The 10,467-nt window shown below is 37.2% G+C and overlaps 1 protein-coding gene across 1 annotated transcript in view; it reads left to right on the forward strand.

The window, feature by feature from the left end:
• LOC138842793 (uncharacterized) overlaps positions 1-10,169 on the forward strand; it is a 35,747-nt gene extending 25,578 nt beyond the window's left edge. Inside the window, exon 6 of the mRNA XM_070046232.1 lies at positions 416-10,169. The gene's annotated coding sequence lies outside the window, so the exon portion shown is untranslated. The remainder of the gene's footprint in view (positions 1-415) is intronic.
• The last annotated feature ends 298 nt before the right edge of the window (positions 10,170-10,467 follow it).

Genomic DNA, 10,467 nt, shown 5'->3' on the forward strand with positions numbered 1-10,467 from the left:
ACTGAATAATCAACTTGAGAATGCAGAGTTTTTGGAAGGAGGGAGAATCATGACCCTGTCTTGAAGTCTTCCAAGATACATGTACCATATATATATGTATATATATATATATGTTTCCAGTGGTTGATGCTCCTAAATCTTTATGAACATGATTTTAAAATGACCTTGAACTGCAAAAGCACGACCTCTCTCTCATGGGGGACCACAATTGTTACAAGCATTCCCAAGGTCATTATTTTTCAATTCTTAACCGATTTCCCTAGCACCCTTCTTTTCTAAGTGAAGTATGGCAATATAGGTTAATTGCTACAATAATAATTTGTGTTCCCAATTAGTCATAAAGTGGTTTTGGGAATGCTGACATGAAAGTGATTTTATTTTATTTCTCTGTTTTTCTATATTTTACATATTGCAGCAGTCACTAAAATCAGAGCACCAGATGCAAATGTACAGTTTCCTCTTCAGGAGACACTGACACTCTGGATCTCCTCAGTGGAAGAGTTTGAAGACAGCACTAGCCCAGAGTTCCCTGGAGAGGATGACATTGGGCCTGTAAGTGTGTGTTTAATTAGGAGCCTGCCCCTCAAGCAGCAGCTAGGAAGACACATAAGTGTAAGCTCTCTAGTTTAAAATCACGATAAAAGACTTGACTTACGTCTGCAAAACTGCTTCATGGTATCCCTTGGATTAGTTTAGTGCCTGATTGAATAATCAGAGGTGTGTGCATGCTCAAACATGCTGCTGCCCTCACTTCCCCCTTTGTGGTCTAGCCCGGCCAAGTTGGCATGTCAAGAAGCCATCATGAGGTTATATGCTGAGAAAGTTATCAAACATAAAAATAAGTCTCCTTGATCTATTTTAAGTTTATTATTCAAGACCACCCACAGAATGAATGCCCTAGATATATTGATACGTTCTGGAACTCAATAAGTTGATCATATTACTACACATTTCTGATTGCAAAGGTAAGAAACTCACATTTTGGCTTCTAAGTTTACTGTCTGTGTGCTTGACTGACATCAGTGAATTTCTATTTTTAATTTTATATCATTCAGTATTGTGAATTGTTTTGCAGTGTTTTTTTGTTGTCATGTGGAATCAGCTCTTTTAGAATATTAATAAAAATCCATTGGTTGAAAACATACAAGAGATCATAGACTAAGTCAGTAATTACCAGCTATTGTCACTGACGTAACAGGTTAATAATATGTAGTATATTTTGTTCAGAAATATCCAGCATTTCAGAAATTTTGACTGATTTCTATTTATTGATTTAGCTATTGAAAATGCAGCATAATACATTCTTTTGTACATATACCCTTGTTTGTGAGAATTTCTATTGGAAAGAATGCTCAAGATGATGTTGCTGAGTTAAAAGGATATGTGGATATAAGCTTTTTTTTTTTTTTTTTCCTCGATACGCGGGCCTCTCACTGTTGTGGCTTCTCCCATGGCGAAGCACAGTTTCCAGTCGCACAGGCTCAGCGGCCATGGCTTACAGGCCCAGCCGCTCCGCTGCCTGTGGGATCTTCCTGGACCGGGGCACGAACCCGTTTCTCCTGTATCAGCAGGCGGACTCTCAACCACTGCACCACCAAGGAAGCCCGGCTTTAGTGATTTCTAAAAGAAAGAAAAAAGTCACAGCTGAAGAACCTCTTTTTGTATTAATACTCCCAAGTAAATTAACGCACAGGCCAGGAACATGGCAGCAAGGCTTCAGAGGCAGGGAGGACAATAGGGTAGGTATTCATCAACTTTCTATATAATTCTCCCAGCTCATCATGAAATTTGTGGCTTTCGTTTAAGCATGCTAATGTACCTCTATCCCTCTAGTGCCTGATGCATGCCCCGTGTAAGAATACTGCCTCGTTTCTTATATCGCACCCTACTTTATTATATCACACGTGCATATTAAAACACTGACCAAAGTGAGGCTATTTATAAAATTTGCCATCTGCAGCCCTCAAATTCATCAAATGAGGGATAGAAGTTACAAGAACAATTCCAATAGGTCTTCTGCACACTTTGGAAATTTGTGGCAAGGAGCTAATATGTTACCTAAATTAATAGGTAAAATAAACTTTATCTAACATTTAGATATGCTAACCAACCAAAAGTTAGATGTCACAGGTTAGTTTCCCTGGGAAGCAGATTCTGAGAAGCAGATTAACTTGCAAAATGTTTAGGAAAAAGTACCCTTGGGATCCACACCTATGGGCCTGTGGAAGGAAGGAGATGGAAACAGGATGGGGTAGGGAGAAATGGATATGCAAGGTAAACTTAACAACAGTCTCAGCTGACTCCATGGGGAGCTCTGTAGTTATAAGGATCCTTCAGCATTGTCCCAGCTTGGGTCAACACAGCCAGATCTTCATGCCCTGACATGTACTAGAGATTTCATGTGGGCCACCCCGCAAAGAGTGTGTGTTTGGGCAAGGTGGCGCCATAGCTGGGATGATCTCTGAAGGGGCTTGTGATTCACGGTCACGACTGACAACCCTCTCAGCTCTCAGGCTATTGAGTCCTTCACTGATGGGGCATCTGGAAAACTCATCAAATGTCCACCCTCTAGGATGTCTGTGTGTCCAAGACTACAGAAGGTAATGTAGAGAAGATAGATGCATAAAATATTTAAGATATGGTTCTCTCCCTTGAGTAGAGAGTAGAAGAGACTATGTAACATGCCCATTCAAGAGGAAGTAGAGTATATTTGAGTCAGTTCAGACACTTGGGAGTTGTGTGAGCATAACTCTTCTATGGCTCAAGTTTTTACTTGGAAATTGTAGGTAACAACTGTATTAGTTTTCTGCTGCTGTAACAAATTATACAAATTTAGCAACGTAAGACAACACACATTTATTATCTCACAGTTATCTAGGTCAAAAGCCCAGGTGGGCTTGGCTGGATTCTGGTCTCCGGATCCCACCAGGTGGAAATCAAAGTGTCCACAAGCCTGCATTCCTTTCTAAAAGCTCTAAGGGAGAATGCATTCCTGCTCATTCAGGATATGGGCAGAATTCAGATTCTTACAGTTGTAGGTCTAGGGTCTTCTTTCCTTTGCTGTCATTTGAGGGCTGCTCCCAGGTTCTAGACACCAGACATATTCCTTGGCGTGTGGCCCCCCTTACTCTATCTTCAAAGATACTAACAGTGGGTCACGTCCCTTTCATGCTGTGGATCTCTCCTGCATCTTCTTCTGTCACATCTCTGATTGCCTTTAGTGTCTTCCTTTTTCCACTTTTAAGGGCTCATGTGATTAGACTGGGCCCAGCCAAATAATCCAGGATAACCCCTCTTTTTTAAGGTCCATCACCTTATTTGCAAAATTCCTTTTGCCATGTAACATATTCATAGGTTCCGGGGATTAGGGTGGGGGCATCTTTGGGAGCTATTATTCTGCCTATCACAATGACTCATAATGATGTGTGAGGAGATACTTTTAAATGTCTGTATATCTGACACAGAGTAAACCCACAGTAAACGAAGCTCACACCGGGAGTTTGGAAAAGAGATTGATTAATAAGCACTGGAATCATCAGTAAAAGCTTCATAGAGAATGGGGGCTGAGTCTTGAAGGATAAAGAGAATTTGGATAAAGGAAAGGATGGAGAAAAAGGCCATGATGTCCTGAGAATAATATAAAGAAAAGAACAAATGCAGCAAGTTCTCATAGCAAGAGGCAAGATTTAAAGACAAATAGTCCTGAATTCAAATGCTTACTTTGCTTGTAATAAGATCTGTTATCTTAAGCAATTTAATAAACCTCTCTGGGCCTCAGTTTTCCCTTTTTAAAAAATTGTTGTTGTCTATTGACAACATTCTAGGACAAAAGCAAGACATTTTAGTATCCTCTCTTTGCTCCCTCAGTTTCACTGATTACAGAAAACCCACATTGTCTTTACAACCACATTTATAGCTATTCTGGGGGGTAAACAAATTCATCTCTAACCTACTTGTGTCATTGCAAAATAGCTCCTCAGGTGAATAGCTCCTCAGGTTTCATAAGCAGATGAGGAGAAGGGCTAGAGCAGCAGTTTTCAAACTTCCTCAATGCTTCAACCCATCACTGGAAATTTTAGCGAGTGTATTTCCAATATATGAACAATATGTATATTCACTGAATATATACATTCATCCATATGTGTTCATACATTGGAAGTACATATTATATACATGTGATATTAACATATACATTTGTGTTAATATAAATAAACCTAAATCATGTTTTATTTTAATTTTAGATAAAATAATTATTAACAGAAGTATTAAGAGATTCCTTTTACGTTAAAATTGATTGTCATGCATAATTCTTAAAGTGCCTTTGAATAGAGATCTCCTTGAGTTTAGTTCAGAATGCCACAGTGTGTTCATTCTGACAAGTCTGTCCCTGCCACACTTGCACTGTCTTCGTAACCTCAGAGAGCATCCTTCTTTTTTGACTTGTGCAAAGAGCCATCCCAACAAGTACCTAAAAAAGGTATGTTTGGTCTCACGGTAAAAGATTGAACTGGGGTGACTTCTACTTAATGTTGCATTAAGAAGTATGCAGATCAAGAGGAAGTTTTCAAACAGCCTAAAACTGTTGAAGAATTCAGTGAAACTCATTCAGGAAAACTCTGGAGATTAAGAAGGAAGGTGAAGTGTGCATTTTACTTGGGGCAACTGCATGTGACTGAGGTGTCAGGGTCCCAGTCCTCAGGAACTGCCAGGTGGCCTCGTCACTATAGGGAAAAGAGCTCTTGGGAGCCTCCACCTGTGCTTTTTTCCTCCAAGAGGAGTGTTCTGACAGCTCAAGCTTCTTCTCTGAGGAAAAGACTGCCTCTTGCCTCTGTTGCTTCTGATTGCCCTCTGTCCTCATGGATTATGCCTCTGACTTCAATATTAAGATCAACGCCCCCTACACACAAGGAATTCTTACTCCTCCACGGCTTAAAATTTAAAAAATTGCCTCACACACGTGGAAGCAACCTCTGTCCATTGACAGAGGAATAGATAAAGAAGATGTGGTACATATATACAGTGGAATATTACTCAGCCATAAAAAAGAATGAAATAATGCCATTTGCAGCCACATGGATGGACCTAGAGATTATCATACTAAGTGAAGTAAGTCACACAGAGAAGGAAAAATATCATATGATATCACTTATATGTGGAATATTAAAAAATGATACAAATGAACTTATTTTCAAAACAGCAATAGACTCAGACATAGAAAAAACTTGCAGTTACCAAAGGAAAGGGGAGGAAGGGATAAATTGGGAGTTTTGGATTAAAATATACACATTACTATATATAAAATAGATAAACAACAAGGACCTACTGTATAGCATAGGGAACTATATGCAATACTTTGTAATAACCTATAATGGAAGAGAATGTAAAAAAAGAATATATATATTTTTATATCTATCTATCTATACAGCTGAACCACTTTGCTGTACACCCGAAACTAACACAACATTGTAAATCAACTATATGTAGTTCAATAAAACTTTTAAAAAGAAATGAGATTTGGATTCACATATATACACTATTGATACTGTGTATAAAATAGATAACTAATGAGAATAGCTTAGGGAACTCTACTCAGTGTTCTGTGGTGACCTAAATGGGAAGGAAATCCAAAAAACAGGCAATATATGTATACCTACAGCAGATTCACTTTGCTGTACAGTAGAAACTAATACAGTGTAAAGCAACTATACTCGAATAAAAATTATTTTAAAAATAAGAAGTGAAAAAAAATTGCCTCATGCACACCTTCCCTCTCCATCACAATACTAGTGAATAGGGTTAGATTTGTAGAACCTTGTTAGAGAAATTTAGATTTAGTGTTTCTTGAAATGACTCACTGAGGATTTTGTTCTGAGAACTTTAAAGACTTTAGGAAGATGGTCTTGTCAGCTGGATTGGAAAAGCATAGGATATGGTGGCTGGGAATGATTGGGAGTGGGGAGAAGGGCTCAGAGTTGTACTAGCCAATAATCTAACTGTGGTGTGAGGAGATGCTCGCATGGGTCCCCCACCTATGTCTTTGTATGCAGTGATAAAAGAGAAAGTTTAATCAGGTGTTTACAATATTTATGATAGTTATTTGCAATGCACATTGGATGAGCACTCTGCTAGATGCTATATAAAAAAGGAAAATTAAAATTTGATCATAGATGTATTCTTTCAGAACTTCCTCTTTTTTGTATTCTAATCTACTCTGGGGATTACAAAGGAGAAGTTCAAGTGAAGTTAAACTATTAGTAATATGTTATTAAGGAAGTCAGGGGCTGGGGGATTCTGGCACATAGTTGAAAACTAACTATGTTCTGGTTTTAGTGCTGCTACCAATTGACTGTGTGATTTTTGGCAAAACACTTAGATCTGTAATTTCCTCAGCTTAAAAAAAAAGTATTCAATAATACAAATTCCAAGAATCTTCTTGATCTAGAAAAGAATATGACTGTAGAAAAATAAAAAATGCTGAAGTGGAGGAAATTTTCCTTCTTTCTTCTTTTTTTCAAGCATCATGCATCATTCTTCAACCACAGTTGATTTTTCTTCAACCGTGGTTGAAGAAATATATAAGTAATATATATGTACTTATATATTATTAATCTATAGCATAGGTGATCCTATTTTCAAGTGTTTTTAAGAGGAAGTAGCATATAATTAAATAGTCACTATATGGCATTTTAACAGTAACTCAACATAAATAGAACCGACCTTTAATAATAATCATTATTTCTTCATAAAAACACAAAATGATCAAAATAACATTTTCCTCTGGAAGTTGTACTGTTGCAATATTGTAAAAGAGCTAAGAGATTTCCAAGGTAAGAAAGCTAAGTGCCGTGCTGATAATTTGAGGAAGTCCATGCATATGATACATATAGAGGACTCCTCGATTATCTGCTCTGATGGATAGAAGCATTAGCACAGAGAACCTAAAAACAATTATGTTACATCGAACTCTGAACTAAGCTTACAAAATTATGCATAAACATGACTGTATCTAATGTCTTGAGGATTAACAATACTTCAAATTAATACTTCAAATTAAATAATGAAATTTCAATTCAGGAGACACAGGAAGTGTCCAGTTTCACCATCAACGAGTGCTTTAAAGAGAATGAAAATTATCACCTCTGCTTCCAAGCAAAGAAATAGCTTAAAACTGACTAACGTATTTCTTCAAGTTTACTTTCTGTAGACAATTAATACTTTGATTTCAATAATACTTTTGGTGGATTGGAGTAAGCTTGGAATCAGAAGACCTGTATTTATATATTGGCACCTACTTTTACTAGCTATGTGACATTGAGCGAGGCCACAAATCCTTGAACTTCAATGTGATCATCTGGGACATGAGATTAATAATAGAGTTATATCTACCTGTGTTCTTCAAATGAGTATGAATAAGACACAACAAAATGATTAACATGGAATTACTTTGTAAAGTAAGCTTATAATGATTTGATGAATTATTATAGATAAAATAAAACAAATTGTAACAATACAAATAATTATTATATCAAGCAACTTCATGCAAACTTTCTGAACTAAACCAAATTTTTAAAATGACTCTACTTTCAAGTATAATATGATTTATCTGAAAAGACATATAAACAAGAAGACTTAGCATTCTTCCACTAACACCATGTGAGCTTGTATAAATCTCTAAAGCTCTCTGGAGTTGTTTCCTCAATTGATGAGGGATGGAGGATAGATAGTGCTGGGAGGAGTATAATTTTAAATATGGTGGTCATGGAAAGCCTCCCTGAGAAACTGACATTTTAGCAAAGACCTGAGGGAGGTTATGGAGGGAGACATGTGGGTATTTGGGGGAAAGTGCTCCAAGTAAAGGCACAATAAAACTCTGTGTTGGAAGCACGCGTTGAATGTGAAGAACACCAAGGAGGACAGTGTGATTAATGAATGAGGCCTGAAAAGAGAAGGATAAGTTAGGTCTGAAGGTAAAAATGGTGGCCAGATCACGCAGGTCTGTTGGCCATTGTAAGGAGGATGTTGGGAAACCACTGTAGAGTTTAGGGTTCAAGGGTGACATTACCCAATCTGACCTAGCTGTTATGTTCAGAACAGACCATAGGAGGGAGGCAAGTGCTGAATCAGAGACACCAAAAGTAGAGTATTGTATTTACCCAGGAAACAGATCAAGGCCACCTGGAGGAGTTGGCCTTGGGAGAGGAATAATTAGATTATTTATACATTTTGAAGGTATAATTAACAGTATTGATTGACAGATCGAATATGTATGAGAAAAAGAGAAAAGTCACTTGGGAAGGTGCGGTGACTCCAAGTTGCTTAAGCAACTGGAAGAAGAAGTTGACGTTAAATGAGATCGGGAAATGTACAGAAAGATCAGGTTTGGAGGAGCTGGTATCAAGAATCCAACTTAGGATGTATTAAATTTGAGACGTCTATTAACTTTGCAAGTGAGGATGTCCAGTAGCAGTTGAATAGAATCTTAAGTTCAGGGGAAAGAACATTTGAACATCATCAACATACAGATAATATTTAAAGCCATAAGAGTGGGTGATATCACCTTGGGAATGAGTGTTGATACAGAAGAGAAGGGATCTAAGAACCAAACCCCAGTGAACCCCAGTGGAGAGATGAGAAGAGTCAACAATGGGAGCTAGAAGAAACAACCAAGGGGAATAGGAGAACTGAGAGGGAAGCTTCCAGAAGCCAAGTGAAGAAAGTATTTCAAGGAAAGCGTCATCCACAAACCAATCAAAAAATGGACAGATGATCTAAATAGGCATTTCTCCAAAGAAGACATACAGATGGACAATAGGCACCTGAAAAGATGCTCAACATCGCTAATAATCAGAGAAATGCAAATAAAGACTGCAATGAGGTATCACCTCACACCAGTCAGAATGGCCATCATTAGAAAGTCTACAAACAGTAAATGCTGGAGAGTGTGTGGAGAAAAGGGAACCCTCCTACACTGTTGGTAGGAATGTAAAATGGGGCAGCCACTATTGAGAACAGTACAGAGGTTCTTTCAAAAACTAAAAACAGAACTACTGTATGATCCAGCAATCCCACTCCTGAGCATATATTTGGAGAAAACTGTAATTCAAAGAGATACGTGCACCCCAATATTCATAATAGCACTATTTACAATAGCCAAGACAGGGAAGCAACATAAATTTCCACCGATAGATGAACGGATGAAGAAGATGTAGTATACATATATATATGAATACTACATGGCTATGAAAAAGAATAAAATAGTGTCATTTGCAGGAACATGGATGGACCTAGAGATTATCATACTAAATGAAGTAAGTCAGACAAAGACAAATATCATATGATATTACTTATATGTGGAATCTAAAATATGATACAAATGAACTTATTTACAAAACAGAACCAGACTCACAGATATAGAAAACAAACTATGGTTACCAAAGGGGAATGTGGGGTAGGGATAAATTATGAGGATGGGATTAACATATATACTACTGTATATAAAATAAATAACTAACAAGGACCTACTGTTTCGTATAGGGAACTATATTCAATATCTTGTAAAAACCTATATGGAAAAGAATATGTATATGTATAACTGAATCACTTTGCTGTGTACCAGAAACTAACCCAACACTGTAAATCAACTATACGTCAATAAAAAAATTGTTTTTCAAAGCTATGGAGAAATTAATTAGGAGAAAGACTGAGAGTTTACCAATGATTTTAGCACAATGGAAGTCATTCATAATCTTGAGAAGGGCTACTTTTTGTTTATTGTGGAGACCTTTTGGAGTAGATTCAAGACAGAACTGGAAGAGAGAGAGGGGACAGAATGAGTAAAAGAAACTTCTTTCAAGGAATTCTGATACATAGGGAAGCAGAGAAACCAGGTAATAGTTGGAGATTATTTAAAGAAGGATTTAAAATAAAAAGATATTACAGTATGTTTGCATGATTTTGGTAATGGTCTGGTTGAGACAGAGAAATATTGCATAAAGAAGAGAGAGAGAGTCTAATTGCTGAAGTGAAAGGGAGTGAGACCCAGTGTACAAGTATTAGCATGTAGGATCATGGTTAGTTCATTCCTAGTAGCATGAAAGAAGAGAGAATACTCATGTGCAGAGAGAATACTCATGTGCAGATAGAACACTCATGTGCACATGTATACTCATGTGTAGATAGGTTAGTTGATGTTGTGGCAGCATGACAGAGGAGCTAACTACAGATTATTCTCGGGTACAACCAAGAACCTGAGTAGCTGAAGTAGAATGGAAGTTCTCTGAAAGAGAGGTCAGGATTTTGGAAATTTAATCCATGGACATTTATCATGAGTTATGACAGGAGTGTTATAAAAACTTATATGACACACAGGAGTGCTGTAAATACATATATGATACAATCTTAAAGCAATAAATAAGAGTAATAAGTAATATAATCTAATGATATGAGCATTATGCTGGGGGAGTTTTA

Source organism: Globicephala melas, chromosome 8 (genome assembly GCF_963455315.2).
Source record: "Globicephala melas chromosome 8, mGloMel1.2, whole genome shotgun sequence".
NCBI lineage: Eukaryota > Metazoa > Chordata > Mammalia > Artiodactyla > Delphinidae > Globicephala > Globicephala melas.